This window comes from Puma concolor, chromosome F2 (genome assembly GCF_028749965.1).
Source record: "Puma concolor isolate L17-30 chromosome F2, mPumCon1.1.hap2, whole genome shotgun sequence".
NCBI lineage: Eukaryota > Metazoa > Chordata > Mammalia > Carnivora > Felidae > Puma > Puma concolor.
Window position 1 is genome coordinate 44,685,692 of NC_141684.1, and position 26,203 is coordinate 44,711,894.

The 26,203-nt window shown below is 41.1% G+C and overlaps 1 protein-coding gene across 7 annotated transcripts in view; it reads left to right on the forward strand.

Annotated features, from left to right (window-relative positions):
• The window catches only part of RUNX1T1 (RUNX1 partner transcriptional co-repressor 1), a 142,490-nt gene that overhangs the window by 43,732 nt on the left and 72,555 nt on the right, over positions 1-26,203 (forward strand). Inside the window, exon 1 of one of the 7 annotated variants that reach the window (XM_086695091.1) lies at positions 25,766-25,790. The exons of the other annotated variants lie outside the window; for them this stretch is intronic. The gene's annotated coding sequence lies outside the window, so the exon portion shown is untranslated. Of the gene's footprint in view, positions 1-25,765; positions 25,791-26,203 lie in introns of those variants that run through there. 7 annotated transcript variants of the gene reach the window in all.

Genomic DNA, 26,203 nt, shown 5'->3' on the forward strand with positions numbered 1-26,203 from the left:
TATAAGCTGCAGATACCCAATTATAAATGTAGATTGTACAGGCGTGACTTCTTTGTCACTTAGTAGTTCCGGCTTCCCTTCAATCTCTGGCACCACCTCCTTTTTCTTGTTCAGTTATTTTCTGTTAATATTTTTGAGTCCTTGACCTTTTCATTCTATATATTTTCAATAACACTTGGAAACTTTTGCAAGGCATCTTTCTGTGTAGTTAATGGTCTATTGAAAAAGATAAGTGTTTAATTTTTGGGGGGGGTGGTGGTGGTGATCATTTCTGATGATTTCATAAGACAACTAGTTTACTTTTACTTCTTAGAGTAAACATTCCGCTTGGTGAGCATTATATAGTCTAGAAATGTTTATTAACCGTCTCATCGTTACACTGACATCTGATGTTTGCAAAGAAGATGCTGTAACTATAATATTCTGAACAGCCTTCTGAGTCACCAGAGGAACAAATACCTTTCAGAGCTGGAAGGTTGATCTGGCAAATGCTTTTAGTTTACAGATGTTGAAACTGGCTCATAGAGGTTAAGCAACTTGCTCAGGTGGTTTATTAAAGAAAGAAGATTCTCCAGGCCACCCTCTTTACCATGCCACTGCTAAATCTCATATACACGTTACCATACCAGTGTCAGTCTTACTTTTATTGTCTTTCATATTCCACCCTGGATTGCTCTTACTGTATGCTTTCTCCCTTCTTACACCAGGACTGCAGAGGGATGTGGGAGAAAATTCTCTAGCAATAGTCACTTGACCTGTGGCAGAGGTATGCCATCAGATTTGCCTTCTAATTGTTTGGAAATGAGAGAACCTCACTGTGGTTAATCACTAGAGGGCTAAGCAGATTGAATAATGCAAGGCTATGGCAATGGAAAGGTTACTACTGTCATTAAGGAAGTGCAGGTGGTAGGCATTGGTAGGTTGCTGAAAATGTGCCAAGGACCGGATGACTAGGATTCGGTTCCCTTCATGCCCTCAAGGAGTTTTGAGTTATAGAGCTCCAGGTAGAGAAGGAGATAGTAATTAGGATGTAGAGTAATGAGAGCCTGGAGACAGGAGACAGGTAAAGGAACCCAGAGGTGAGGGAGTATCTGGGTGCCTTAGAAGTCCATGACATAGCAGGAGGGTGGGCAATGGGCCAATCTAGTGTTTATTAGAAACCCATGCCTGTCTTGGGGCACCTGGGTGGCTCAGTTGGTTAAGCGACCGACCTCGGCTCAGGTCATGATCTTACGGTCCGTGAGTTCGAGCCCCGCATCGGGCTCTGTGCTGACAGCTCAGAGCCTGGAGCCTGTTTCAGATTCTGTGTCTCCCTCTCTCTGACCCTCCCCCATTCATGCTCTGTCTCCCTCTGTCTCAAAAATAAATAAATGCTAAAAAAAAAAAAAAAAAAAAAGAAACCCATGCCTGTCTTATGTTGCATCAGATTGGATCTTCGTTAATGTAACTTAACATTTTTTTACTTTGTTGTTCTTATACCAAAGACAGGACGTTCATTTTTTATTAAATTTTAATTTCTGTGTGCGAGAGTGGGTATAGTATTTCTCGAAAGCGGTTTCTTTGTGTATTGTTGTGGTTCTTGGGTAGCAAACTGTATCTAGTGGAATAAGTCATTAACTTAAATGACTCATAACTTGAGAACAATAGGATTTCACACCTGACCAAGAAGCAGGTTTATCTGGCTGGCTTTCTCAAACAGCTGTTTGCATTAATTAATATTAATGTAAATGTACTTTCTGAGAATGTCTAGCTTAATTATGTTTTTCAACCCATAGAGTTCCAATCAAAGGAATCAGGAAATCCTCTTAATCTCAAAGGGAATATATAACTGCCATCTCTGAACAGAATAAATCTCTGATAGTATAGGAAGAGCAGCCTATTATTGATAACTGGCCCATGCCAGGCCCAGGGCTAGGCACCTTATATACTTTCTATGTCTCACTGCCCTTGTTCTGTAAATGGTTTCTGTGACCACGTGATCTGTTTGAAACCTGAAGATCAGGTAAATTAAGCTTTGCGCCCAAGGACACATAGATCTAGTTAAATGGCAGAGGAAGGATGCTCTGGTTTGTCTGATTTTGGATTCCTTTCTTGTTTTCTTTTTGAGGAGGGGTGAGGATGTTGTGGCTTGAAGACAGGATATTTTGTAATGGAAGCTAGATGGAAAGATTTAAAGGGGGATGTTTGAATTTGAAGTAGAGTTGTTCTCTTTGCTGAAAAATAAAAATGGTACAGCATTAGCCTTAATCATCAAGAATATCTTGGATAAAATAGGTTAGGATGGGTAGTTCTCTGTGTATTTCTACTCCTTTTGAAAGAGTGCAGTGAGATTAATAGGCATCAGGGGGCTAACGTCATTATTTAGAAAAGTCTGATAGAAATCATAGATTTATTCCTTGTCAAAGCTGTACAGGCTAACTAAAACAGCACCTTTCTAGGCTTTGGGAAAGCAGTAAACCTGCTTATCTTTTGTTGATCAGAAGCCCAGATAGGATTTTCCAATGTCTCAGGTTAGTAGAAAATTGGAAAGCAGATGATATATCCAGCATATTGGCAGACCAGATCGTTTTGTTCACCAACATTGTGTGGTTAAAAAATAAAAATTAAAAAAAGTCAGATCTCTTGGTAGTGAGACTATTGGGGACCCATGATTCTGCCCCAGGAAGGTTCTAGGCCTGCAGACACAGTGATTCCAGACGATGGGGACACTGTAGGAAAGCAGATACCTTTTTTCCGCATGCCCCCTCCCTCCCTAAAAAGAAGCAGTTGATTTTTAAAATTGTGGGATGCTTTCTCTAGAAGCTTTCATTTCTGTTTTCCACATTTCTTTTTTAAAGGCTGGACGATAAGTGTACTCACTTTATTAGAGGGATTCTTTTAATTCTGTGTGGTTTATTAACATCGTGTCATGTACTTGCTGCTCATGCAAGAATATAATTTTGAAAGAACCGACGAGAACATGATACTGTAAAGAGTTTGGCCTTAAGAGCTATGTAATTAGATGGGCAGAAGTGCTCTTTAGGAAGAAGGGGTATTAGAGGGTATCTTTATCATGTGTTTATAGCTTTAACAAGAGTCTTAAAGAGTTTGACAAAATAAACAAACCATTCTTACTAAGCTGGGATGATTTTGAGGGCGTGCTTAGTTATTTGGAAGTTTGAGAAAGACAGTTGCTGCGCTTCTGAGCATCCCATTACTTTACATTTGAACTTTGTATGATTTTAACTTCACTGCCTTCCTCAGGACTTGTCTGCTTTAATGGTTGTCGGGTTATTGGGAGGAAGACACATAATAAAATTGGAGGGTTCTGTGGTAACAATTTATATATTCTTGCATTTGAAATGCTTAACACGTGTCCTGACAAGGATATGACCGGAATGAGGAAGGGCCTGGATTCTGACACTTTCCGTGCGAGATGGGCATTGTTTCCTCTTTATTATGGTTGTATCTGAACCTGTACACTCAGCACTTATGGGAACACTTCATTTGAAAGGCCTGTTAACATTTATTTTCTTCCTTTCTGCTCTGGCATGAGTTGTCTTTGTACAGCCTAGGAAAATATTAAAGGGATGGAAATGAAAATTTGTGTTCTTAGAAAGCACCCTGTTTTCTTCTAGACTTCCCAGAATACTCCTTATCATTGGTTTATAAAATATAGAGTGATAGAAATCAGAGGCAGAGCCCGGTTGTTAATTACCCAGGTATGCTCTTCCTTACCAGCATTTGCTTGTGAGAATGACATGGCCAAAAAACAAAAAACAAAACAAAACAAAACAAAAAAACGGTAAATGTAGACATAACCAGACTTTTAAAACTTTTTCCATTTTGTACACTTTAGGAGTCTCTCCGAAGAACTTTGCTGAGAGGAAGAGTTTACCTGTCTGTATTATTTAACTGTTTGCTGCTGAAGGGAATGTCTGTTTGTTTTTCGTCTTTATTTACGTCTTACTCGCGTTGTGGGAGTAAAGCATTTGGGACCATATCGATGTGATGTTAATATACCTTCCATCAAAACCTCTCGGAGAATTCAGCCATTTGGCGGTGTTTTCCAAAGAGCAGAAGAGAATCTCTTTAAGCCACAGAGTTGCTTCTGTTTGCTGGTTTAAAATTTTTATACTTACTGGCAATGATTTTGGATGGCCATGGTCTTCTCACTCAGCTATAGTCTTGCTCAGTGAGTGCTGAACATGTTTTACCTTTTGCTTCACAACTTGGATTTACATTATGCACAATTAATATGTGGTGTTTTATCAGGCCATCTTTTTGAAGAGCACAGGGGGTAGAGAATGTCAATTCCTGGGTGTGAATCAAGGTTCCTCCACTTAGTGGCGTGACCAGGAACAAGTCAGCTTACTGTCTGCCCCAGCTCCACATTCTTTGTCTTAGAGACAATTATTCTGCCTTGCTGACTTTTACTTCACAGGACGGTGGTAGTCATGATTGGAAAGGTGCTGTGTGCCCCTAAAAAGCATAGTTTACATGCAAGCAGTAATTATTAAAGGCAGACTGTGGTTCTCTCTGGACTTAAAAAGGGGGATAGTGTTTGAGCCACACAAAAGGGCTCTACACTCTGGTGCTTGATGAGTTTTTTTGTGCACATTTGATGGGATTTTCCAAATTCTGTCGACACCCGATAGGATTTTCTCCCATCTCTGTCATCTGCCCACCCCTTTTCGCTGAATGTGCCCACCCTTTTACTCATTCCAGTCATTTGCTAACTCGGAAAGGTCACCAAACTTAGGACGGTGAATAAAATAATAAGCTACATGCTTAAGAAAAGTCCATCTTGGCTTTTTTTAGTTACTGCGGCTTCAATTCAGTGATTCAGAGGCTTCCCCCCCCCCCCCCCGCGCCCCCCCTCCACTGAGTTTTCTGTTACTTGGTAGGGGATGTTGCTAGAGAGATGAATTCTGTCTAACCTTTTATGTCTCCCAAGATACATACTCTTCTTTGTTGTTTAAAATAGACATCTTAAACATCATCAACTCTTCTTGATAAAGCTGCCATTTACATTACGATCTTGAGTTCTTAGTTCTAATAATTCCATTCCAGACTACCTGTGAGCGTGGCATATAGTAGGCAATCAGCAAATGTTTGCTTAATGAGTCAGTGAGTGGATGAGAGGTGAACTGGGATTCACCGAGATCTTAAAGGAAGGAAATAATGCACAGAGCATGCTAATTATGAGGAGGAAGAATAAGTGAATCTTGGAGGAGTTTTGGTAAATGATGTTTAAGAATCAAGTATCTGCTTTCAGCATGAAGGAAACATAATGCATTTGTTTTTCGGCCATACAACTTCGGCTAGCTGTGTCGTGGTTAAAATTGCATGCATTATAAATCAGTTTATCATGATCATATGCGTATAATGCAATGTGTAACACTTAAACCCTTTCTGGCATAATTACTGAAATCAGAAACAAAGTCCAGGGCTTTTGACAATGGTACACAGTAGTTTGGGAAATTGGCTGTCCCTTTACCTGAGTGCTTGTGTGTCGTTTGGGAGGAGGGGTGTAAGGTTTCAGTCTTCTAGCAGACATATTGAGTAAGATTCTAGCAAAAGACAAATATTAATGAAATATTTTCATCGTTTCAGTTACACAGGAAATTCAGCCAAGCAGTTTCTTCAACCAATAATCTTAGATGAGTAGTAATGTGATAGGCTGATAAAATTTATCCTCGAAACTCCAGAGAGCTTGCTAAGATAATCTATTCAGTGCATGATATATATAGTATTCTCATGAAAAACATGTAATTTCTCGCATTAATGCAGCTCTCTTTCTTGAAATGTATTTGCCTTCTTCTGTGTGTTTCAACATTTACATTGAATCCTTTGAAAGGAACAGGGCAGGACTTTAGAGTTTCAGGGACTATTATTATATGGTATACCTGAAAAGAATAATCTTGCCAATTTGACAGATATTTGGTATTTCTCTTAATTTGTGCCTTTTAAAAAATTCATAGGTCAGTTTAGCTTATCAACCGAGTGGCTCTGTTTTTATCAGGATATTGTGATATTCTGCACAGATACCAGACTTTCTAAGGGTGAGGGAGCACTTTGGGAACATGGTACAGAATGACTTAGATAAAGTGGGTTCGCAGACCAGTAGCCATCACCTGGGAACTTCATGGAAAGGGACATTCTTTGCCCCACACCAAACCCATGATCAGAGACTCTGGGGGTGACCCTGCAGTTGTGTTTGAACAAGTTCTCAGAGGATTCTGAAACGCGTTGACGTTTGAGAAGCACTGTTGTAAATTACAGTTTTTGTCTCCTTCTGTATTCTAGAGAAAATACCCCTTTGTGATCATAAACTAGTGGAGATCCTAGATAAATGGAAATCAAGGCAATTTATTTATTTTAAGTGATGTATTTAAAAAATAATAAGAAATTACTAATAATGTATTTATTCAGATCCTTAGTTTCTAATGGCATATTCAGATTCCCACACATCACAGCTAAATTGACGGAGATCCTAAAGAGAGGGTGCGTTTCACCTGATTCAGAGATGTTATTTGTTCTGATAGTTGCTTTTAAACAAGTGAGTTTATTTCAGTACACTCAGGTACCTTTTATTATGCCCTGGCCTCATTTTGAGGCCACCTTTTGATGATTGACAATTTTGTGAGTTTAGGTGATTGAGCCTCTGTAGACATTATTTCAGTAGACTACAATTTCATGCTAATATCAGGTAGTCTTGAAAGTTTAGACATAGGAAAGTGTCTTTTTTTTCCCCTCTCTCTCTCCCTGTGTCGAACGTAAATAAGGGTTCAGCATAATTAAAAAATGTTTCGTCAGTAGTGCCTGGAGAAGATTTATTTCTTATGTCTCCTGTATCTTCTGTTGTTCTCTTTTGTGCTTGGTGTGCCTTCAGTAAGCGTCGTCTGACACGCTTTGTGGCCTTTGCCTCCTGTGATAAAATAGATTGAAATGATTCCTGGCACCATCTGGTGAAGAGGGGCAGCCCTGGAGGACTGGGCTTTGAGAGAAAGTGACTGAATGCTAAGAAATGTGGAAGTCTAGGGACACAAGCAAAGGATTTTTTTTTTTTTTAAAGAGCATGAACATTAATACATCTTCTTGAGGTTTGATGGGACATGTACTGCCTACTGCCCCATCTGGTGCTTATGATAGCATGGCATATTAGCAGGCTGCAAGTTCATAATGTATTCAGGGGGAGGAGACATCCCTTGCATACCAATTGAGGCGTCCTCTCTTTCAGAACTGCTTTTGAATTTCAATGATGTTTATATCTTCCAAGCCGTGACTGAACTGAGCATTTCCGCTCTGAGGAATAACATGAGAGAGAGTGTGTGTGTGTGTGTGTGTGTGTGTGTGTGTGTGTGTGTGTTCTCTCCCGTTCCTGCATTAATTTATCTTCCTCTCTTCTTTCTTTCTTGATGAAACTATAAGTAGTTTTTAACATTATGTCGGTATATGATTTTTTTACAAAAAATTTCCGTTTTAAAACTACATATTTTTTTTTTTTAATTTCATTTATGGCACTTAGGGCATATTGCCTTGTGGGATTATTTGTGTCGCCGTCCCTTTATAGATTGAACACTTTTTGAGGGTCAGGCCTGTATCTAATTATGTATGTGTCTCCATGGCACCGGGAGTTCAGTCATCCATTTAACAAATATTTATTTACTGAGCTTACACGGTGGGTGTGACACTGTTTTAGGTGTTGAGGAATCACTGGTGAGTGGGCTGGGGAGTCCCTCCTCTCAGGGCATTTGTATCTTAGTTGAGAGGAATGCAACAATAAACAAAGAAACAGATACATCCACAAGATAATTTCAGACCAGGCTAAGTACTATTAAAAAACAGTCTAGAAAGAGGAGGTGGGAGGGGAGGGAGGGTGATGGCGGGGGTGGGGGGTGTGCTCACTTAGTTTGGATTGTCAGGGGAGGCCCCTTTAAGGAGGTGAGGTTTCTGCCGAGACCTGAGCATCTGAAGATTTAGTGGGAGAGGAATAGCAAGTCCAAAAGCCCTGAGGTGAGAACATGATTGGCATTTTCAAAGGTAGCTTGAGCCAAGTTCAGGCAGCCATGGCCAGGAGTTGGGGTTTTATTCTTACCATGTCTAGAAGCCATCAGAAGTGACATGATCTAAATTAATCTTTCAAAAGGATAACTCGAGCTGCCATGTGTCATGCTTTTAGTAGGCACTAAATAACTATCGAAGGAGTGAGATGATCCTTTAAATCCACGGAGGCATTCTGTTGAATTGGAATGAGCATGGATGTTAGTATCAGAAAAACTCTTGGATTCTGGCCTTGCCATTTGCTTGATGTTGGACTCTGAGCAATTATTTAACCTCTTGTGGCATGTGTCTTCTCATCTGTCGAAAGGGAAAATTAGTACCTAACACCACGATATTATTGTGAGAGTTAAATGAGATAATTCATTTAAAAGACCCAGCACAGTGCCCAGTTCCTAAAAGATGCCCGATCTACCATTGACACGCTGAGCATAATTAAAACATTTGGGCTGGTTTCGAGGAATATTTAAACAGTTGGCAGCATCTTGCTGGAAGTCCTTTTCTGGTACTGTTATCTTTTGAATAAAACACTGTTAAAATATTACATGGTAGTAGTACCCAGCATCTGTAGTCTGTTGCTCTTGATCTAGAATTATATTAGGAAGAAAACTCAAGGAATTTTGTGGCAAAGTCCATGTCCCCTCAAACAACCTGGATTGTTTTTTAAAATTTCTTCTTAGCCAAAATGTGTCTCAGTGAATTTGAAACATTTTTACAAGTGACATTCTTTCAGTCGCTTTATACACACACACACACACACACACACACACACGCACGCACGCACGCGCGTTCTCTCTCTCTCTCTCCTACCTTCCTTTTTTTTTTTTGGAGTTTAACTTAAGGAAGCCAAAATGCCTTCTGAGTCAGTGTGATAATTGTGGTTATTTGAAGGATGTTAGAGACAAAAGTTTTAATTCATAATAAACAGTAACTTCATTAATTAGTTACATGTTAATATTAGCTACAAGCCATTTGAAAGGAATTTTTGAATACACTCAAATGGGGACAATAAGGAGCTGTTGCCTGAATGATGAGCTTAATTGCAGGAAACAATCCTTCAAGTATTTTCATTTAGTCTGTGAGGCAGTGTTTGGCTGGTCAGACTTTCTGCAGCGGAATTGTGGGATCGGGGTGGGGGCAGATGTTGCTAGTGGTTGAATGTCTAAAGAGTTCCAAGTTACCATTGCCTTAGACACAACCCACATACATGGGTTAGTTGCATCAGTGTTTAAACTGGCTCTTTACTTTTAAAATTCTATATTTGTTTTTGGCTAGAGGTTCTCGCCTCCACCGGTAGATTATTTTTTTTTTATATCCGTCCCACCTCCCCCCCCCCCCCGAAACATTCAGGAAAACAAATGATGCTTAAGGAATGTGGGGGGAGGAGGTAGTGTGGGTAATTCAGGCAAGTTTCGTCAGCACTTACAAGATTCTTGAGCTGTTTTTTCATGGCCTACAGAACTGTACAGAGCTGTTAACATCTGCATGTTTATGTGAGAGGAGCCACATTTATTGCCACGGTATTCAAACAGGGATGGAAGAAAAGTAGAAGAACTGTAGAAGTTGGGGGGTGGGAATCACCCCATAAGAAAGCTGGCTGTTGGCTCCTTGGATGGGCGGATCGCTTTCCTTGGCTAAGCCCTGTTTGGGTTCTTAACAATGCGATGGGTTTGCAAGGCTTCAGGAAAATTCAGAAGAGGCAGTTGCCTCACTGAAAAACCACCTCTGGGAACTTTGTAGGCTATCCCAAATATCGTCTGTTCCACTCCCTGTGTGCATTCTGAGTCTACGCCACAGGATGCCATGAATGCGGATACTTAGGTGGTATTTGTTTGTCTCTAGGAAGAGAAGAGAAAGAAAAGGCAGGCTGGCCAGGTGAGATAGGTACATGAGGTCATCTGTGTTGGGTCTCAGAGGACAGGGGCCTCACATGTAGAGCCTACGTGGTAAGTACCACATCTGACCCAGGTACCATGCCTCCTCGTCTGTCTGGTTTACATGATGTAATATTGCAAACTACACAGAATTTCTCCTCTCTCGTGTCCTAAGGACAATGACCATATCTCGGGTAATATCCACTGGGTGATGATTTTTAATTCCAGTTACTTTGCACGTGTGGCCTTTAATTCTGGTCAGTTTCTCTGATGTGTATCTTTTTTGGGGTTTTGTTTTCTTTTTGTTTGTTTGTTTGTTTGTTGGATTTTTTGGTTTCCAGTAGTGGAAATAGCTCTCAGTACCTCCTCAAAACTCGTTTTCTTAGAACACATTTAAACACGTACTACCCACAGTCTACTTACGTGAGATGAACATCTCACCTTCAAGAGACCAGGCTGGGCATCAGCTGTGTACTTCTGTCTGTCTCTTCTTCCCTCCCTGCTTCCTCCCCTTTTCTTCTACGACGTGCTTTACCACAGAGGTTATAGTATTTCTAGGGATTGAAATCCACAGGAAGCGCTAAAGTCATATTGTATGCATGGGCTCTCAATAATGATCTGCCATACTTTCCCCTCAGTTTAAGACGGAACCAAGAGAACAGGGTCCAGACGTTATTTACGGATACCTCATGCATTTTGACGAAACCAGAAGTCCTTAAAGGTCTGAAAAACTATAGTGAATGTTCATTGAAGCAATTGGTATCAATCGTAAACATTCACGTTTAGTTAATTGTTTATTGAAAATATATTAAGTTGATTTGGTTCTTTTGAGCTAAACATTTGGCAACATTTTGGGGCGCCTGGGTGGCTCAGTCAGTTGAGCGTCCGACTTCGGCTCAGGTCATGATCTCACACTCTGTGAGTTCGAGTCCCACGTCAGGCTCTGTGCTGACAGTTCGGAGCCTGGAGCCCGCTTCAGATTCTGTGTCTCCCCCTCTCTCTGCCCCTCCCCTGCTCATGCCCTGTCTCTCTCTGTCTCAAAAATAAATAAAAACATTAAAAAAATTAAAAAGAAAACATTTGGCAACATTTTTGTAACTGAGCACATATTGAAAGTGCACGGGTTATGCTCTAGTCTTTCTCAATAATTTATGCAATAGTTTTACTTGAAAGAATTGTGTGGGAACTTTTCTTAAAAAGGACTGCTCAGCTGCTCAGAGCACAGATCCTTGCCATTGTAAACTGCATTTAGGCAGGTGTCTAGCAGATGTTGGAGGAAGTGGGTGAATAGATTAAGTGGGTGTGGCATCCTTTGCCCTAATATAACCTATGAGGCAATTTTGGAACGAATGGCTTGAGGGCAGAGACTCTTGTCTCTGACTCCTTTCTTGCCTGTAGTGCCTAGCACAGTGTTTCTCACGTAATATGCATGATGAATTTCGCAGAAGAATACCCTGTAACTCAATGACAGCTCTGTGATTCATGCATTCCCTTCATCAGTCATGTAGCAAGTATTGATTGAGCTCTTAATCTATATTACACCTTTCTCTAGCCCCTGGGGATGAGCCTGTGAATAAAACCAAGCATAATTCCTTGCCCTCATAGAACTTACCTTCGAGTGTGTGCGTTTGAGGGTGGCCGTGGATGGGAACAGACAATAAATGATGAACAAAATATAAGTGAATTCTGTGGTAGGTTAGAAGATGATAATTATGGAAAAATTGGGCAGGAGAAGGAGGCTCATTCAGGCTGTTGAGAGAAGGGGTCAGGCTTCAGTTTTAATTAGGGTGGATAGATGGGCCTCTTTGAGAAGGGACTTTTGTGCAGAGACTGGCGAGGTAAGCAAAGGAGCCCTGTGATTCTGGGGGGAGGCGGGGGGGACATAAAGACAGAGACTGAAGGCTGGAGGGTGGCCTGGGTCAGTTCAGGAACGGGAAGGAGGCCAGTGTGGCTGGATGGGATCTGGGGTGAGGGTGGAAGTACGCTGGGAGAGGAGATTCAGAGACATAACTAGAGAGTGAGTGGGAGATCCTGGAGGGCTCTTTAGGCTGTTCTAAGGACTTTCCTATTCAACAGAATTTAATACTCATCCCAGATAACCACTTCCCAGCACCTTGGGCACAGGCGTTGTTCTCATCTGCATGATGCTATGACATCAGGTATTTAAGCAGTGCCGCCATCTGAAGACCTCAGTGTGCCTCAGGGAAATTGCTGTCTATTATTTTTTATTCCAGGCATCGTGCAGATATTTATTTTACTGCCATTGTTATTCAACGCGATTTGCTTGTGTGTTCTGTTTTTTGTGTGTGGCAGGATGAATTCCCTAACCTAACTCCTACTCTACCCAGTGCTGGTCAGATCTACAAGTTCAGTCTTCTTTGGGTCCTGGCTGCCTTGTCTTAGTGCTTTTAAGCCCATTTTAGGTACCATGTGCTGAGAGACAGGCATTTGCCAAAGATAAACTAATAGTCACGTTGGAGTGATATTGAAAATCTTGGCGTAAATCCTGTGTTTGTGGAAACGGGCATTATTTGTGACTCTCATTACATAGGCTGCAATCTAGAACCTCCTTAAATAGGTTAAGGTCTGTCAGCTTCCCTAGTACCACTGAAGTGGGTTAAGTTGGTTACAGGTTCCCGTCTAGTATCTATTAACACATGAGAAGTTAAGTTACCCTAGTATCTGTTCACATGTGAGAAGTCATCTCTGACGTGTAAGTCATTCCTTTCTTCTTTCAAGGCAGAGACAGTCTAAAATGATACATGGATGGACATAAGATATCAGTGAAAACTCTGTATCCTCTGGGAGAACACAGGCCATGGTGTAGACTTCCTGCATCTCCCGGTGCTGTCAGCTTAATTATCTCAACCATTTCCTTGGACCCACTTGAAATTCCTGACCCTCATGAACTTGCTGCCCCATCTCCAGGTCATGGAATTGTGATGGCTTCTTGGAGCCATCTCAAAGCATAAGTGAGTTTTAGTGGCTGCACAGTGGAGGGGTTCACTCCAATATACAACTATTGAGGTGTTGCCTCTGGGAAAGACTTTGTGCGAACCACTGCAGGGTTTCAGAGAGAGGAGGACGCGGTCTCAGCACCAAAAGAGCGTGAAGTCTAGTGGGGGTTGTCACGTTGCAATAAGGATCGCCATGGAGATTGAGAAGCAGAGAAGTGGAGATTAATTGGGGAGAAGTTACAAGAGGCAGTGACGGTCCAGATCAGCATGAGAGGAACTTAAAAGCACTGACTGGAGTCTGTGGGATAGCAGCAGCTTCTCAAATGCATGCTGTGGTCTGAGAGAAAAGAAGGGAGCAGAATCAAGAATCCTGCTGGCATTTTGAGCCGGGGTAACTGGCGGGATGGCTGTGCCTCAGTGGAACTCTAAGAAAGCCAGGAGGATGAAGTAGTTTTGTGGAAAGGGTCCTCTCACTGATAAGTTGAGCTTGAGACTCTTAGAGTCACAGGAGCCATTCTGCGGGCAGTGAGAGACGTGGGATGGGAGCTTGGGTGAGGAACTGAGTCCTGAGATAGGAATTGAAATGGAGAAAATAAGTTGTATGTGACCACAGTGGATAGACCATTTTGAGGAATGGGAAATACTAGGTTAGTGTTTTATCAACGCCTTGAAATTTCAGTGTAATTATATTACGGTTTGCTGTGATCGTGCCTAAGTTCCTGTTTGAAATTAACTTTTATGTTCGTCCCACTTGGTAGTCCTTTCTTTCCCACAGTTTTTGAGAGACAATTTATATTTCTTTTTTTTTTTTTTTAATTTTTTTTTCAACGTTTATTTATTTTTGGGACAGAGAGAGACAGAGCATGAACGGGGGAGGGGCAGAGAGAGAGGGAGACACAGAATCGGAAACAGGCTCCAGGCTCTGAGCCATCAGCCCAGAGCCTGACGCAGGGCTCGAACTCACGGACCGCGAGATCGTGACCTGGCTGAAGTCGGACGCTTAACCGACTGCGCCACCCAGGCGCCCCAAGAGAGCATTTATATTTCTTTTAGTTACCATCAGAGCTATACTCACCTCTCCCAGTTGTGAGTACCTTCTCCTTTCCTTTTTGAATTCCCTATGTAGACTTTGCATTTCACCAGTACGTCCTGTTGCTTGTATCCGTGGAGAGTTTCCTCATGGTGGAATCAGTTGATTCCACAGTATCCTTGCTTGAACCATTGTGGTTTCCAAGAGGAGGACAACCTGTTGCTTAAGAGTTTGGGCTTTGTAGCCAAACAAAACTGAGTGTGATCTCCTCGTCTGTCCTCCATGTACTTGCCCAGGGTGCCTCAGTTTGCTCATCTGGTTCTCTTGAGTAGTAAATGGAATCATGGAATCATGGCCTACTTGCTGGCCCCCAGTTAATGAATAGTTGGCAAAATAACAGTGGTGATGATACCGATAGCGGTAATACTCATTCTATCTAAACCTCATCAGATTTACCCAATGCCTGCTCTGTGTTGCAAACATGGGTTATGAAGTAGAATGGGGTCCTTCCACGGAACATGGCTACTACTTAGTACTGGCTACTAAGCCCACCTCTTCATAGTGTCCATTTGATCATCTCTTGAAAAGACTGATCAGGACACAACAGACTTACACCCTTTAGTCCCGTTTAGCCATTTTTTCCCCGTAGATACTGCTCTCAGTCTGGTGTTGACTTCTTCACAGCTGCCTCTCTGCGAGACCTTGTAAAAGTCACATTGGTTTTCTCATTCACAAAATGTGAATATAGCCAACTTTCAGTTACAGTCTGTTTATTCAAAGTGAATTGATTTTGACCTCTTCTCTTCTGCTGCCTCTTTTGCCCATCTCGCTGCTAATTAATTTCCACACAAGAGAATCAGCGAGAGCAGTAATAAAACATAAAATTAAAATTAGTTAATGTTGGTTCATGAGGATTTTTGAGAGCACAGAAGGTATGTAATTTACTATGAGCTTTGTCTGAGTTTTGATTTATTTGTTTATACCATTCAGACTCCTGTTATCATGGATAGTAAGAATTGGCAGTTATATAAAACAAACATTATCTTATAAAAAAATGAGGAATTTTGGGATAAATTCAGCTTAAGGTATTAGGATTTTTAATACCGTCTTTCCAAGATTCTAAGGAAAATACGACCAAAAAATTTTATCTATACCATCTTTGATATAACCTTTTATGCCTGTTGCTATAAAAATATAAAATAGTCATGCTAGTTTTTATTTTCACTTATATAAAATTTTATCTATGTATATTTATTAAATTTTATAAGATGATAATGCATTATAGAAGCTTTTTATGAAGTTCCTTATAGTTTTGTGATAGCCTGCTCGAACCTAGCTGGAGTTTTCCTTTCAGTAGATTTTTCCTTGGTTGCTAATATTGAAGCTTGACAAAGATAAAGAACTTTACCTTTATCTTTCTTTGTGGGAAGGGATTTCATAAACTTGGTTTGGGGCATTTGAGGATACTTTAGCTAATCTTAGATAATGGATGTCAATTTTCTTAAAATAATTTTGAAATTGAATAAAATTAACTTTTGGGGAAACTTTTTTTTTTTTTTTTGAGGGGGCAGGATGCTCTGCAAAGAGGTCTGAAAAATTTGAATTAAGCTTCCTCTTGGGGAAGATTCCTCCTCCAGGCTCATCCACCTTTTGTAACAAATGAGAAATGGGAGAGGTTGAGGTCTGGTAGCGTTCTCTGGATATGAACAAATAGGGACACAAGAAGAAAGGAATAAAAGAGAACATATAAATTGAAATGAAAATATAGTCATTTGCTAAATCTTTTCTTTCTTTTCTTTAATTAAAAAATTTTTTTAATGTTTATTTATTTTTGAGAGAGAGAGCATGAGCAGGTAAGGGGCGGAGGGAGAGGGAGACACAGAATCTGAAGCAGGCTCCAGGCTCTGAGCTGTCGGCACAGAGCCCGATGTGGGACTCGAACTCATGAGCCGGGAGATCATGACCTGAGCCACAGTCGGACGCTCCACCGACTGAGCCACCCAGACGCCCCATCTTTTTTTTTATTTTAATTTTTTTAAGGTTTGTTTATTTGTGTGTGTGGGAGAGAGAGGGAGAGAGAGGCAGAGAGAGAGAGGGAGGGGGGAGGGGAAGAGAGAGAGAGGGAGACACAGATACGAAGCCGGCTACAGGCTCCGAGCTGTCGGCACAGAGTCGAACGCGGGGCTTGAACTCACAGACCGTGAGATCATCACCTGAGCTTAAGTTGGACACTTAACCAACTGAGCCACCCAGGTGCCCCAAAATCTTTCCTTCCTAACACACATGCTGAATCCCACGACATAGCTGAGGGCAGTAAAATAATGAAATAGGGCATAGTCTTCCTGTAAGAAGGCCATATCTGCTTCATGAGTGGACACTTACTTTTTCCTTTGTGCGAAGGCATATCAGGTAGGCTGTGATCCTGAGTGTTGTAGGAGGTAATGGCTGACATTTATTAGTGCTTGTGTATGTTCTAGGCATTGTGTATGTGCTTGACGTCCATGTTTTCTCTTTTAATCCTCAAAATCACTTACAGAGGCAGTTGCTAGGACCATCCATACTTTATGGGGAGGAGATGAAAGTTCATAGATCAAGGAATTTGCCCAGCTGGATGTAGGATTCCACTCAAGAGAGCTGACTCCCCAACCATGCTCTTGGTTCCCTGCCTGGACTCTTACCAGTGCGTCATCATCATATCGTAGGCAGGGAGCACTGTACTTTCATGTAATGGAACTATAGAGTTTTTACAGTTGGAAGAAATCTTGAAGAACCACACCTTGGTTTTCCAGAGGGGGAAAAAAAAGAAACACAAAAGCATTCGGCCTGTAGATTTCAACAGTCTTTCATTCAGTTAGTCAGTTGGCCAGCCAATACTTACTATTTACTGTTACTACTGCGTGCCGAGTAGTATATATGCCAAACATAGCCCGTGTCTTCAGGGAGCCCTGGTGGCCTTTACGTATATATTTGGTGGTGGATTATTGGTGGGGGGGATTCGTAGTATAGTGTAGTAGTTATGTAGTATAGCAGTAAATCGGACAGTACTCAGGGGCATGGGCCCTGGAATCCTGCTCCTTGGTTTTGAATCCCCTCCATTAGCAGAACAGTGGGCACACCGCTTAATCTTTTTAAGATTGTTTTTTCACCTGTAAAATGGTATATTAATAACATCCATAGGATTAGCATACCATGAAGATTGAATGAGTTAACACGTGTAAAGCATTTAGCAAGGCACCTGGCGCTCGGTGAATGCTCAACAGGTATAACTGCTATGAAGACGTTTTGACAATATTCGTAGCGGTGGTGGTGTTTCAACCCTCGCAGAGAAGGCACATACAAAGATGTGTATGATAAGGTGTGTGTTGTATGACGATAGGGGAAGGAACAGAGGGCTTTGGGAGAACAATAGAGTCAGAACTCCTCCCTCCCCGTTGGTTCAGGGCAATCTAATGTAACAGTGCTATTTTCTTTCTCACTTTCCTTTTTTCTTTTTTGACTTGGTAAGTTTCTTCACCTTGTTGTCCTAGATCCTATTGTTTCTGACTCACGGCGTTGGACATCAAATATTTATTCAGACCCAGCAGCTATGTGCTAAGCACTTTACGGAATGCTGGGGCAGAGTAATAGGACGTTAGCCTTAATGGGATGTGTGTATGTCGTTGTGTAGGTGTAGACTACGCCCACACGGGCACACACCTGCAAACACAGCCATTGTAACAGATGATGCTAAATTCACTTAACAGATACATGCAAAGTAGAGCCTAAAGAAGGAAGTGATTGACTCCCTCCAATTTGAATGTGGGGCAAAGGAATTACGGAAGGCTTCATGGAAGAGGTAGCATTTGTTTTGTGTCTTAAAGGATCACACCTTTGTTGTAGTCAAGAGACATTGCAAATCCGGGGAAGAACATGAAACAGGAATGCCAAGGCATGAACAACCGTGGCTGGAGCTTATAGCACGAGAAGGTAACGGAAGTAGATATCTACCTTATGGGTGGGAGTGGCAGAAAGGGAAGCTACTGGATACTTCTAAGCTGGAATCACACTGTTGGGTTTGAATGTTACTGTCACTCCAGGAGTCATGTGGAGGGGAAGTTGAAGAAGAGGAAATGTGCCGTCTGCCCGCTGAGATGGGATGGTGACTGGCTGCAGTGGCCATGAGGAAGGAGGAAGGGAAGAGCAGGCTCTGGAAGTACTAACTAAGAAGAACCACAGGGCTCTGGGCATCAGTTGGACATAGGGCCAGGGAGTGGGGAGGAATGGTGTTTAAGATGAGTCTGAATTCTGATTTGGGCAACTGGTTACCATCGACGAGAATAAGAAATAACACATCAAGAGAAGACAGTTGGTTCACTTTGAAGCATTGACTTCTAGGTTTGTCTGATGTATAATGACTGAAATACTCCATAAGGAGCTAGAGGACAGGTTTGTTTAGTAGCGATGTGTATATTGGAAACCTTGATTCCGAGTCACCGGTGACAGCTAAGACCTTTGGAGTGACTCGGGAGGAAAATGTATATTGTGAAGAGAGGACAGACAGCCTTGAAAAGAACACTGGGGAATACCGGGGCACCCGAGACAGTCAGGTGTCATTAAAATCAGGGGACAAATTTTCATGGAGGGAGTGGTCTGCGGTATGAAACGTCACAGAGGGGCCAGTAATTGGGAGGGCTCATGACTGCCTTTTGGATTTGGCCCTCTGGAGGGAAGGTGGTTACCAGTAACACCTGTCCCCTTGTTGGAGTTTATCTGTGGTGAGGTGCAAAGTGGATGGAAGAGAGGATGTGGGCAGAGCCCCTAAGGTCTGTCCCTTAGAAGCCTGGCGGGGGATGAATGGAGGGAATACGAGGGAAGGTTTTGTCTGTTCTTGGTGGGAGGGACTTGAACATGGCCTAGGTTCTAGGAAGAAGCAGGTAGAGAGCCAGACAAACCGAAGGTAAGGAGGTGAGATGACTGGTAGAACGAAGCCCCCACAGGAGAAAACTCCAGACTTGGATGCAGGTAAGCAAGAGTTCTGAGAAATGGGTCTGCAGGGATTTATGCCTGATGACCTCACTTTGCTCTTAAGAGCACTGGGTGTTGTATGTAAGTCATTTTGACGACAAATTATATTTAAAAAAAAGGGGCATGAAGTTATCAGAATTTGGCTGGAGGACTGAAGCAAGTCAAGCAATGTCTGTAAGATTAACGTACTCTCATTTTTTACTTGATGACTTTCTTGCCTCACCTCCTCTGGGGTTGTAACCAGCTGGACATGCTGTGGCACTTTCAGTCTGGAAAGCCTTTCTTTTTCATTGTCTCTGTCCTGTTCAGCTTTTCCCCTTGGCTTTATCATACCACGCATCTAACCTTGACCTCAGCATGAACTTGTGGTTGTTAACCCTCCTTTTGTGTTTCTGATTCACGACTCCTCCCTGTTTCTTTCTTTCTTTCTTTCTTTCTTTCTTTCTTTCTTTCTTTCTTTCTTTCTTTCTTTCTTTCTTTCTTTCTTTCTTTCTTTCTCTTTCCTTCTTTCCTTCTTTCCTTTTTTACTTCCCTGTTTCTTTTCTTACTGGGCTTATAACCAGTTCACATTTTCCTGTTGCCCCACTGAAAGTTTGAATCCTGTCTTCCTCATGTGTTTCAACGGATCTTTTGGAGTACTTCTGTTCCAGACTCTGCTGGGTCTGGAATACTGCCGTGTTCTGGGGTGGGAGCCCACTAAACTCTAACGAAAAAGATATAAAAGAATTTTGAGTTCAACTATTGTGAAGAAAACTAACAAAGGAACAGAAAAACCTACTTGCGATGAGATGGCCAGGGAGGGATGGATGCCTGGAGGAGGTGACATTGATGTTGAAACAGAAAAGGTGAAAATGAGCTGATCATATGTAGAGGGGAGAAGGAAAGCAGTAATTTTTTTTTCTGGTATTTATCATATTCATAGACGTTCTGTTGACACCCAATTCTATTGGATTATATATGTCAGTGGGTCACTACCAGGAACTGTTTGTGATACTATGGTGTCTTTCCTGTGGATACTAGCTGGGTTTCTAAAGGCCTAATAGAAGACCTGTAACAGATTACCCTTCAGACGATGGCAGAAGTGTATATTTATTTGTTTGCTGAAGGAAGTTACCTGGAAATTCAGCTGTTGCTAAGCATCTGGTAATATATTCAGCATGGGACAGAAGGGAGGAACAGGACGAAAAATATATTTCCTCTGCCCGATTGCACTGGTGTTTCTGTGTTTCCTCTATCCTTCCCTCTCTCCCTCAACTCAAGTAGTTCTGATTCACTAGCTCATGAGGAAAACTGTGTGTGTGTGTGTGTGTGTGTGTGTGTGTGTGTGTGTGTGCATGTGAAGCAACCATTATTAGTCATCACCATCGTATGAATTAGTTTAAATGTTCACTGCAACTTTAGTCCCAGAAATATACATTGTGGGGACTAATCCGAAGCTCCAGATTTTTTTTTTTTTTTCAACGTTTTTTTTTTTTTTTTTTTTTTATTATTTATTTTGGGACAGAGAGAGAGCATGAACGGGGGAGGGGCAGAGAGAGAGGGAGACACAGAATGGGAAACAGGCTCCAGGCTCCGAGCCATCAGCCCAGAGCCTGAAGCGGGGCTCGAACTCACGGACCGCGAGGTCATGACCTGGCTGAAGTCGGACGCTTAACCGACTGCGCCACCCAGGCGCCCCCGAAGCTCCAGATTTTGAGACCGGGTGGGTTTTACAGGATCTTTAATATCTTTAGCTAAGGGACAGGATAAGAGTTGCAGATTTCTTGGAGGTGAACCTAGATAGGTGTCACAATATCTTTAATTTCTGTAGCTGAGGGACAGGACAAGAGTTCCAGATTTCTTAGAGGTGAGCAGAATAGAAGAAGGTACTAAAAGAGAGATAAACCAAGGAGAACGGAGACACTGAAATGGAACTTGGCTGACAGTAATTTTGCCTAGCGTCCGCCCAAGTAGACATATCAAACATTATCTACCAGAGGAAAATGTATTGTTTTCTTGCGTGTCTAAGCTTGTACAACTAAGTTATTGTTTTCTAAGGAAAGAGGATGAAGATAAGAGTATGTGGAATGATTTATTAGGCTTCGGTAACTTTCCTAAGATGCCCTGGCCAGTACTTTTGAGAAGGGAAATACACCTAATAAGTGTTTTTTTGATCCCTCAAGACAGAGGTTCTCAACAATTTTTACTCGATGCCACTCAAGGATTGTCAGCATTCACAATCCCAGTGGACTTCGGTGGTGGACTTCGCTTGCCATGTTCCAGAAATTCTACCACTTGGCTTTTCAAGGGAGTAGTAGTAGTGATATTATCAAAGGGATGATTTTGGATGTATCCTAATTTGAGTTATTGTTAAGAGCAAGTTAATAATAATGTGGTGAACCTTGACAGAGAATAACTTCCTTTGTATCTAGACATTTATTCGTTTTGTGATTAGTTTATCTGACAGTGGTGAGAAGGGTGTGTTTTTGAAAATGATCGTATAGCTCTCCAGCCAGGAACATTTTTCATTTGTACATGGAATGAATGCTCTTTGCAGTTGTCCATCAATGTTTGGTTTGATTTCCCCTCATTATAATTCTTCATGAGCTCAGAGAAGACATCTCTAGTGCTATATGAAATATAAATGATTCCTAGTAAGTGGATGGGAATTTAGACTGTCATCTTAATGTAATAACATGTTTACCCACATTTAAAGTATATACACAGATGAAGCTACACTAAGGACTTATTAACTTGAATTTTATTTATGTGTCTAGTTGAGACATATCCCTGGAACTTAATTAAGGTGCTGTGTGAATTGTAGAAATGTGTCATTCAGACTGTAGCTATCCAGAATTTTATAGTTCTAGATTCCCCAATGATCTTCCTGAGATTAAAAGGTATACAGACTTTTTAAAGGGTCTTAAAATAAGGGGAGGTGAAAATAGACTTACTTAGGCGTATTTAAGTTACTTCCTTGGTCAATAGAACTTGAGGGGTGGGTGCCTGGGTGGCTCAGTTGGTTGGGCGTCTGACGCTTGATTTTGGCTCAGGTTGGGATGAAGCCCCGGGGTGGGTTCTGCACTGACAGTGTGGAACCTGCTTGAGTTTCTCTCTCTCTCCCTCTGTCTCCCTCTGTCTCTCTCCCCCACTTGTGCTCTTCCTCCTTCAAAATAAATAAGTAAACTTAAAAAGAAGAAAAAAAAAGAACTTGAGCTTTTGTCCTTAGGGAATATTTATTAGCAATTAACTAATTAGGGTGCCTTCTCTGAATTACTTTATTAATTTAAATAAGGTTATGGGCCTCCATGAAAAACTGTATTATGCAAAATATTAACTGAGGCAGAATCTATTAAGGAATGATGAATGTGAGAGTCATACAACTATATAGAATATATTTTGATCTCCGTATACTTTGACCATAGTAAACTAAAGAGAAATGTCCATTTAAACACTTTGGTTCTCAGTTGATGTGTGAACATCATTACATGTAAAGAATTCGCTAATGTAATTCGAAGGCAGTTCAAACTTATCTTTGGGGACCTTTTTAGACGACTTAGCTTTTTAGTGAGACTCCTTTATGTGGAGGGTGCTGTTGATGTTGCATGGTGCTCCTTGAATGCTTTATAAAGAATGTGATCATTTATTTGGGGATTTTACTCTAATGCTGCTTGGCAGACTTGTGGATTCCCTGACCCCATGACCTGTAGTTCTTTTCTTTTCTGTCTGTCTGCTACTGTGTGAACTTCTTTGTTACTAAAATAGCATTCATTCCTTTATTCAATAAACATTGATGTTAGACACTATTAGACGATTGGGATTCTGAGGTGAATAAGGCACTTCTTCTACCTTTGTGAGGCGTTCAAGGGTTTTCAGCCCCTGTAGAGAACCCCACCTCCTGGACCCCTCCTTTTGGTTATCTTGAATCCCAGTTTTTCACCCCTTCAATCCAAAGCTGAACAGTCTTGGTAGAGCTCCAATTAAAACAAAGTATATTCTTCCTTACATTTTTTTCACCGATAGATCCATTCCTAGAAAAATCTGGGTGTGCTATATTTTACCTAAATTCGTTTTAAGGCATACAGTTATTTTGTGAATCACTCACGGAGGGGAAACAAAAGTGCTGCCACTAAACGCTTTTGCTTAGTGCTTTGACTCCATGGTTTTGTAATGTTCGTCCCAACTTCAGAGATGTTATAAGGAGAAAATATGAGGGTCTTAGAATGATCTAAATACAGTGTTAAAACCGAGCCAAAAATATAAAACAGGCTTTTTACAGCATGATTAACAGTATATTTGAAAGCTCTGTCCCATTGTGAAGCACTGACTTAAGAGATAGCCACTGTTAATATTCTGCTGTAGATCCTTTGTATATATATCCTTCTGGACACTTACACACACACACACATCTATTGATTTATAGCTATCTTAAAATATGTTTTTGTTTGTTTTGTTTTGTTTGAACAGGATCTTGTAAAGCATGTAGCTATGTAACTATTTCCCCTTCTTGGTATATTTCAAGTTCTTTCCATGTCAATATACACAATCATTAAGTTCCACTCTATGATTCTATTAGAATTTGAATTTCCAAATGCCCATTGTTGGACAATTAGGTTATTTCTGGTCTTCTTCATTATAAACATCTTTGTGCACTTGATATTGTTTATTTAGGATAATTTCCAAAGAGTGGAGTTGATATATTAATGGATATGTAGAATTTGGAGACAATTGATACATATTGCCTATTGTCCTACAAGAAAATTGGTGTCATTTTACAAAAGTGTGTTAGTTATAGTACCAACTGGCACTGTAAGAAAGTCTGTCATTTTAAAAAGTCTGTCAGTATGTTAGGTGAAAATGAGTATATTGTTTTACACTAGTTAACTAGTTAAACTTTTTTCTCCATAGGGTTATAGATAACTTGTATTTCTTTTAATGTTTATTTATTTTTGAAAGAGAGAGAGCAAGAGAAGGAGGCAGGAGGGTCAGAGAAAGGGGGGGGGCAGGGGATCTGAAGCCGGTTCCACACTGACAGCAGTGAGCCCCATGCAGGGCTCAAACTCATGAACCCTGAGATCATGACCTGAGCTGAAGTCGGTTGCTCAACCAACTGAGCCACCCAGGTGCCCCTGGTTATGCCTTTCTTAACAAGGTTAGAATCTCTTTCCTAATCTTCAGGTTAAATTAATATGTATGTATTCTTATATGCTTAATATATAACCTATATATTTGGTATTTTTAAAATTTTTATGTTAAAGATTTTATTTGCATAGAAATGAATGACTTTGGATATATGGTGTGAGAAAGGTGCTTACCTTATTTCCTCCAAATTTTTGTCTAGGAGTTCCTGAGAGAGTTTGTAATTGAATTGCTTTTTCTTTTCCTTGTATTAGAAGTCATCGTTATCATGGACTGAATGCTTAGGTGATGTGTGTCTGTTTCTGAGCTTCATATATTTCTGCTTCTTTTTAATTTTATTCTGCTGAATTGGTTATTTCTGTACCAGTAGCATATTGTTCAAATTATTACAGTTTAATGGTGCATTTTATCAAATGGTGCATTTTATCCAATTCCTCATTACACTTTATTTTCAAAGTTTTCTATTTTCAATTTTATTGTAGATTGACTTTTACAACATTTGTAAAATTCTGGAAAAAATTCTATTAGTATTTTGGTTGGGATTGGATTAGATTTAATGATTACAGTGTATACTGAGTGGACACAGAACAGAAATCTTGATAATTTCTTTTTTATTTGTTTATTTTTTTAATGTTTATCTATTTCTGAGACAGAGACAGAGCATGAGTGGGGGAGGGGCAGAGAGAGAGGGAGACACAGAATCGGAAGCAGGCTCCAGGCTCTGAGCTGTCAGCACAGAGCCCGACGCGGGGCTCAAACTCACAAACGGTGAGATCATGACCTGGGCCAAAGTTGGTCGCTCAACCGACTGAGCCACCCAGGTACCCCATTGATAATTTAATTTCTTAAAAAATAGTTTAGTGGAGTGTGTGACTCTTGCTCTCAAGGTTGTAAGTTTGAGCCCCACGTCTGGTGTAGAGATTACTTTAAAAAATAAAATATTAAAAAAATAGTTTATTACAGCAAACTACCTAAGGACCTACTGTGTGGAAGATCCTTGTTTAGACACTGGAGACAAATTTGAAAAGATACGGACCTTATCTATTGTCCTGATCAACTTTTATAATTGTACAAGTATTTGAAGTAGATTGCATAGTGTAGGAGTACTGTAAGACGATTTTGTCAAATTTGTATTTTAGAGTTATTTCTCTAGAAGCGAGGAGGAAGGGGATTTGTGCAGAGAGGGAGTGGAGGTAGAGAAAACCCTTCAGAGCCTCTGGAAGATTTTGAAGCCCAGGCCAGAGGGCAAATTAAGGGTGGATCCTAAGTGTGTTTAGAAGTGACATTGATAGGACACAGGGAGTGGATTGGACTTGGAAGGAGAATGGTATGGAGGGAGGAGTCTGAGGATGATTGTGGTGTTTTGGGCTTGGTCAGCTATGGGGGGAAGTGACGCTATGCTGGAGATTGAAATACAGCAGAAGGCACAGATTTCCCAAGGCAGGTGTTAGATTTGGTTCTAAGTACAGCTGCCAAGGGGTTGTGAAGCTAGGTAGAAGACTTGTCTGGTTCTCCCAAGAGCGTCCTTTGCCGGAAGACATAGAACCCTGGCAGGGTTATTTACAGGAGATGAGAGGGCCAAGAAGGCTTGCATCAGAGACTAGAAGGGATGAAGCCAGTTCAGAAGAGGAGTTAAGGCCCTGCCAGAGAGGAGAAGCCAGAGGCAGGAGAACTCACTAAAACTCTTAGCGACTAGAAGAAGGGTATCACAGGAGAAAAGGAATGAGAAGCGGCTGAACAGGTCAGATGGTGCTGAGAACCCAAGTAAGATACAGATTGAACGGTATTTTTGGATTAATCACTAGAGTTTGTGCCGTGGCTGGGTGGTTTGGGTGGAATGGTGTCAGGGGAAGCCCCATTGAAGTGGGAATGGAGTGTAAATAGAGAAGGGTTTCATTATTGTCACCATTTTTTTTTGTAATATTTCCATCATTGAAGAAGCCTTGAAACTGTCTGAAGGGGAATGAAGAATACAATTGCTTTGCTGTCTGGTTACCTCCAAATCTGTGTTTTTAAATCGAAAGATGTCTGTGTTTGTCCACTCTTTAACTTTTTCTAGCTTCTCGGCATCATGCTAAATTCTGGGACTCAGTTGATGTCTGATAGAACATCTGAGATGAAGTGATATGCTCCCTGCCATAACAGATCATTTTGCCGTCTGGTAGGAGATGTTAGAC